The sequence below is a fragment of the Porites lutea genome, chromosome 6 (genome assembly GCF_958299795.1).
Source record: "Porites lutea chromosome 6, jaPorLute2.1, whole genome shotgun sequence".
Taxonomy (NCBI): domain Eukaryota; kingdom Metazoa; phylum Cnidaria; class Anthozoa; order Scleractinia; family Poritidae; genus Porites; species Porites lutea.
Genome location: NC_133206.1, coordinates 11,864,436 through 11,871,277, shown reverse-complemented (window position 1 = coordinate 11,871,277; position 6,842 = coordinate 11,864,436).

Sequence of the window (6,842 nt, the reverse complement as noted above, 5' to 3'; positions counted from 1 at the left end):
AAGTCTAGCATTTAAATAGTCGCTGTGTACCATGGCTGCCAGAGACTTTTCATGCATGGTTTCAGGTTTTAGGTAGGTCTTTATAGTGACCTGTGTGAAAAGTGTCAGTTTTCTGCCGAAGATCTGTTGGCCTGCGGATGACACCCAAACATACTTCCACTTGTGTGAAAAAAATCTCTGTTACCTCAGGGTAGTCACTTTGGTACCACTCGGACAAATCTATCGAGACTCAAGATTGTCACCTATCTGGAACCCAGTTATCCACAACACTTACGAGTTCCTTTTTGAGAAACCTCTTGTATGCAACCACTAAATCTTGACATTTTTCAAAAATAACCAAGCTTTTGAGCTCATAGGTTCCTTTTATCAGCATACATATTCTCCACACTGATCGCCTTTCATTTCCTGTTGCACCGATGAGAAGAATTTGTTGAACATTAAGAACTTTTTTCACTTGTTGACCATTTTCCTTTTTTCTCTGACACAACCTTATTGTTGGATGGAGCAGTACAGGAAAAATTGAATGTTGGTCACTCTTATATGTTAGACTTGATTACCAACCGCTGTTTGGGAAATGAGCCCATGCTTCTCTCCTGAACAAACTTCTTGGGTAGCACCAAAAGAGCAGAGGAAATCATACCTGTTTCTCTTTGGGTTTAAAGGGTTAATTTTGCCCCAGGCGGCAGTTTTGAGACTGAGGGCCTGTTTACTTTGTGGAGGGGGACCCCATGGCCAGTAAGGTGAGGTAACCCGCTTAGGTGGGGTAGTCCTTATAATCTCTCATTTCAAGTTGATCATGTTTACATGATAGGTGGGGTGACCTTGTGAGAGATTATATGGTGGGTTACCCCACCTAAGTGGGTTACCTCACCTACCTGGGGTCCCCCACCTCCATGTAAACAGGCCCTTAGATACCTAAGTAAATTAATTACAAATTAAAAGACTTGCACTTACACTTTTCTACTTATTTAATTTAATTTTTTTTTTGCCTCACCAACTCGCTGCAGTAGGCCTTAGGAGAAGTTCAACCACTCTTTTAATTTAATCATTTTTGTTGTTGTTTCATTTGTTTTAAGGTTACTGTTAGATATATATTTGTTACATAATTTGCCAATGCTCAGTGAAATTATAGAGCGTAATATCTTACAAGTGGTGATCTTTTGTATATTTGTATATTTCCCTTGTAAAGCTGTAAAAATTGTCCGTGTAATAACTCGCAATAAATATGATTTTAGCTGCTATTTCTGTTTAGAGCTGATTCTCCCGTGCTTCTTGCTCTCGCTACTTTTGCCTTCATTGGCTGATAGTTGGGCTGGTTGGTTATGTGGCTACAATATTACGCGCTCTGATTGGCTGCTGAGCGGGTAAGATTTTCTAGTAACTCCCTGGAAGTAAAGAAAGAGAAAGAAAAATTTTGTGCTCGTTTGTGTAAATCCTCCATAAAACGTGAAGTTAGCCCTTTTCACATCGTAGTCGTGCAATGACAGTAAAGAAACACACAAAAAGTGTTGTTTTGCTTATTAAACCAAATTGCTTTTTTGTCGTTCTCGTTGCTGCTGCTGTCGTCGGACCCTAGGATGGCGTGACTAGCCAAAAGAACGTCTACGTGGGAGGCTATCGCGTATCGGACCCTAAGGTCCCCATTACAAAGAAGCTCGACACGCTTATACTAGGGAAAGCCCTTCGTGGGTATATTTTACACCGTACAAGTAAGGGGATAACGCAAAAATTAGCCTACGTGTAACTGCACCCTCCCCACCACCCCCTGACAAAGGAAAAACGGAGTGGGGTGGGGGGGGGGGGGGGGTTCGGCTTTCACGTAGGTTACGCAGCAACCCTTAAGTGATTATTACCCTAATTTCTCTATTTTATATAATAATGCGTAATCAATCTGGGACGTCTTGAAAAATAAGGAGATGATCACCCAGACCGATAAATTCTCAGGATATTTGAAGAAATTCTTCCTTATAAGAAATGTTATGGTCCAGAAAATAGAATAGTGGGCGTTCAAAGGGTTAACGAGCTACAAACATTGGTTTCGCCTGTCCATATAATCTTTGGTTTAATTTGATCACGTTTACATGATAGGTGGGGTGACCATATGAGAGATTATATGGACAGGCGGGTTACTCCACCTAAGCTGGTTACCTCACCTACCTGGGGTCCCCCGCCTCCATGTAAACAGGCCTTAAGTGACCTCTGACTATAGCATCTCTTTAATCAGAGATCCGGGAAGAGGAACCAGTCAGACGCGTTGAGTGGACCTCTGCATGCAGACAGTTTTTCTTATATAATACCATTAATTATTAATTAAGTGTTTGGAGGGTTTTTCGTAAAAAAAGAGAGTCTTTTAGCGTTGTCAGTTATTATCTACTCTTGAAAAATGTTTGGATTTCTTCTCTGAAATCTTCGGTTGTCTTTGCACATCTTCGGCAGTGTTCGGGAATCTTCCTTAGCGTTCGGAAATCTTTAAAAATAATCGGGAATTGTCGGGAAAAGGTCGGAAACTCCTTGATTAACTAAGCAACATAATAGGGCCATTTATGAGGAATAAAAAGACGAGTCTTACATAAGACGCGTCTTAAATAAGACGCGAACTGTACCATTTATACGAGCTTGTCTTATCTAAGACGAGAACAGCTCGTATAAATGGTTCGCGTCTTATTTCTGTTCTTGACTCGTTTTCATGTAAATGTTGCCCGTAGCAACGGCAATCCAACGTGGCGCGCCAAAAATTAACGCATGCGTACTATGCGTTCGCGTCTTATTTAAGACGCGAAGGTCATTTATACGAAGTTTTTCTCGTCTTAGCTAAGACGCGTCCTATCTAAGAACAGGTGTTAAGGGCTGTTCTAAAAAGACGCGTCTTAGCTAAGCCGCGTCTCATTTTAGACGAAATGTGCCGTTTATACGGAAAGTTCGCGTCTTATTTAAGACGCGTACTATGTAAGACGCGTCTTATTTTTCCTCGTATAAATGGCCCTAATATTGGCTTTTTTGTGGACGGTTTTGTTTCTTTTTGGAAAAATTTACTGTTACGTTGAATTTTTTACTGTTAGTGTCTAAATGACTACAGAGAGATTAAAAATCCGTAGATCCACGCCAATTCTAGCCATAACAATTGTTTTAAGCTGTTCAGTTTATCTGCTCATTTCTCATTTTAAAAATTTCTCAGCTTGAATCTCACGTAGCCAAAAGATGAAGTGTTTAGTATTTTCGAGGTGCCCCAATTCAGACCATCGCTTACGGGAGCTTTAAAAAACAAAGCTAACCTCTAACTCGTAAACCTTGAAACTGTCCGCGGCCGCCTACGGGAATTGTCCGCTTACGGGAATGTAAAAATACTGAGTTTGTTTCAGAGTTGAAGCGAGAGTTTGCGAAGGCGGCCGTATTAAAGTGGAGCTGTCCACTTACGAGAGTGCCCGTTTAAGAGGGCTTCCACTACATACTGAATAATTACACTTAATAGGTATTTTCCAATATAATGGACTTTCCGCATATAATGTACTAGTGACTAGCTTTTATATGTATAAATAGCACTGAATTGCAGACCCAATAAAACGTCATCATTAGTGTGAGGATTTTGCTGCAACATAACAGAGGTCCTCTAATATGTTACAACATCACTGCTTCAAATTCGTACGCTACTTGCACAATGTTTGTCGTCGTTTTTGGAACGCCAACCCTAAGGAATTTTCATGTACGATTGTGTACAAATGTACACCAATGGAACATGAAATGAACACACGGTCCTATATCGAGATCATTTGTTAGTTGTTTTTTCTGGCGCCATTTAGAGAAAACAAAAAGCATCACTGAAGAAATTGAATATAAATACTGCATCAACTAGCGAGAGTTGTAACTAAGTCTACTCTCCTTTTTTAAAAAAAACTTGTTAACCTAAATGAAAGATTTTGTTTGTACCGACTATAAAATAGTGTTTTGGCTGCCTTCGCATGTTTGATTTCAATTAGCGATTTCTGGCGTAATTTAAATTACCGTTATCATTGTTTAACCTTTTGTGACTTAGAACTATAGCAGAATTAAGAGCGGAAGACGTGAATCGCTTGAATTGAACAAGGACTCTATGCACCTTGCGGATAAATGGCGAGGATTCCAGTCTACAAATAGTGTTGAAAAATGTTCCCAATAGATCCCGCCAGAAAGTTGAAACCACAGCAATTATTTTGTTTTAAATATGCCATCCTTTAACTGTGTAGGACAGGCTTCTTGACAAACCTATGCTCGACAAAAGTGATGAATGGAAGGATGGGCAAAGGCTTAGCGCTTTTTATCTTCGTGTTTTTTTTCAAAAGCCAAGAATAGCCACCAAAGCGCAGGGAATTTTGTTTATCCACGCTCTTATTCTAGCTTTGTCTCTTCGGACTGCCCCCTTTTAATTTTTTGTTATCTTGTTAGCACTTTTGGCAAGCACCAGTCAGGACTTCAGAACAAAACATCATTAAGTTCAATTTGCATAAGAATATCTCCTTTTTATAACTTTACTCTACAGGCGATAAAACAGATAAAGCCATTACAGAGCGGACTATAGAAAACTTAGTTACGATTTGGTTGTACGTACCGGTAAAAAATGATATAGAAAGTACGGTCTACGCATTGTACTTCAGTCAATCTCCGGGTGTTCTTTGGTTTCTTTGGTTGGAGTTGTGCTTACTTGCAAGATGAATAGAGGAACAAGAATGGACGTGAATGACTTTGCTGGTGTTGAACCAATGTTATTAGACAGAAAAATAAACCGAAGGCTTTCGGTTCAAAACAGTCAACTTAACAGTAACTGGTTGAAAGTGCGCCAATCTTTGGACAAGATAAAGGGTTTTGAAGAGACCAAGATGGAACGAGAGAAAAGCGAAATGTTGAAATATCAAGAAAAACTCAAGGGTAACAGTGGGAATTTTGACATCTCTGAAATTTTTACACTGAATACGGTGCGAAGAAGCCGGGCAATGAGTTCTAATGAAGCTTCAGGAGACGGTGTGAAAGTCACGTGGCCTGAAAAAACAGTTAAACCGCGGCAGCGAAGGCTGTCTATTTCAAGTGATACATTGATGCAATCTTCTACGATGAGCTCAGAGAAAAAGCGCATTTTTCGAAGACGAGCAAGCTTTTCGTTGCTAGATCTTAAGAAGCTTAACAGCGAATTTTCTAACCTAACAAGTGATGTATCAAGAACATCTCTGGACTCTTTTGAAGAAGAGCCGGTCTCAGATAGGCGGAAGTCGGTATTTGACATCACAGAGGAAGAAAATGCTGAGCCGATTAGACTTCCGCCCCCGGTTCGCCTGCCCCCTATTCACCAACTTCAACCAGCTAAACTCGCCACGAGAAACTTTGAAAGTGATACAAACTTCGAGAGAAGGAAAAGTGGCGAACTGAATGAAACAGAAGACTTGAAGTATTGTAGATATCTGCGAAATTGTAGGAGAAAAAGTGTTGCATAATTGGACTCGAATTTTTTTCAATATTTGTTTCAATAATAGTCAGAGTAGTGGGAGAAAATTTGGTCTACCTAAACACATCACCATATCCGATAAATGATAAAAGATTTTATTTTGAGCTCATTGAATCAATGTCAGTTTCCTTCTAAAAATGCAAACGAGTTACGTGTAATTACATGTTCCCCTTTGCAAAAATAACTGAACTATACTCAGCGTGATTTAGCTTGTGCTTAAGTGGACTCTGTGCAAAAGTTGTTACAAGCCATCACACACACTGACTGTGGCTTCCAACGTGAAGCCCCGCAGAACAAACTAGTTTGTAGATAATCCACAATACCTCTGCTATCGACGCCCGGCATATCAACTCTGGATTGAAAAAAAAAACCGGACTGTTGCGCAAGGGCTGAACTCATTCGGGAGGTGGATATTAAATAAGTTATTAGCTTTTGAGGCTATTTCGTACATTTTTATAGTTATCGAGATCATTTCATAGCCGTTATGTAACCTTCAACATCAGAGAGGTTATAGAAATGAAAGAAAAGACTATGGAAAAAAGCTCTTGGCAAACCATACTGTTCTTATCTCTGAGAGCACATAAAGGCTTTATGATCAGTTCAAGTCATTCTAATTTAGTTTGAATCGTTACACAGAAGTTTTCTTACAAGAGCAAAATCCGACTGATTATCGTTCATTCAGCGTTCAGAATTGTTATTCGGAGTTAATTGCATGATGAGTTTGGAATGTGTTCATTTTCATTTTTATTAGTAAGGCGCTAGGAATAAAGAGATTTTAATCCTTTTATCGAAGGTCGTTAACTTTTCCTGAAATATCCTAATTATGGCATAGCTTTTGTTCACCATTGAGGACCGCTTATTTATATTGGAGTTGGCTCTGGGCTGCTCTAATCTTATTTGTGGCGAGCGAGCGACTTAATTATTTCTATTTATTTCACAGCTCTTTGCTCGTTCATTTATTATATGTTATTCATCAACAGGGAGAAATCGTGAATGTGAACAGGTTTGAAATCAGGCCATCATTATGTAATATACAATCTTGAGCTCATGCTTGGTCAATAACGAATATTTCAACTCTGCCTTGAGCCTCTTTTACTTCGGCAAACCGGTCGGTCCACGGCTTGGGCAACGTTTGCAACATTCAGAACCGCTAGAATTCGTCCCGGAATCGTGTTTACCATTTGTCCAAATCAGTTTCGTAGTTCCATTGACCAAATAAAGACCGCGAAGGCCTGAAACTGGTATCTTGAAGATGGCTTTGAAGAGATGGAAGACGAAATTCGGTTTGGAATATTCCGTCTGGAAAAACAGGTCTACCTTTTCAGAAAGAGACTTGCTCCAATCACTTTCCATCCGGATTTTCTGGAAACTT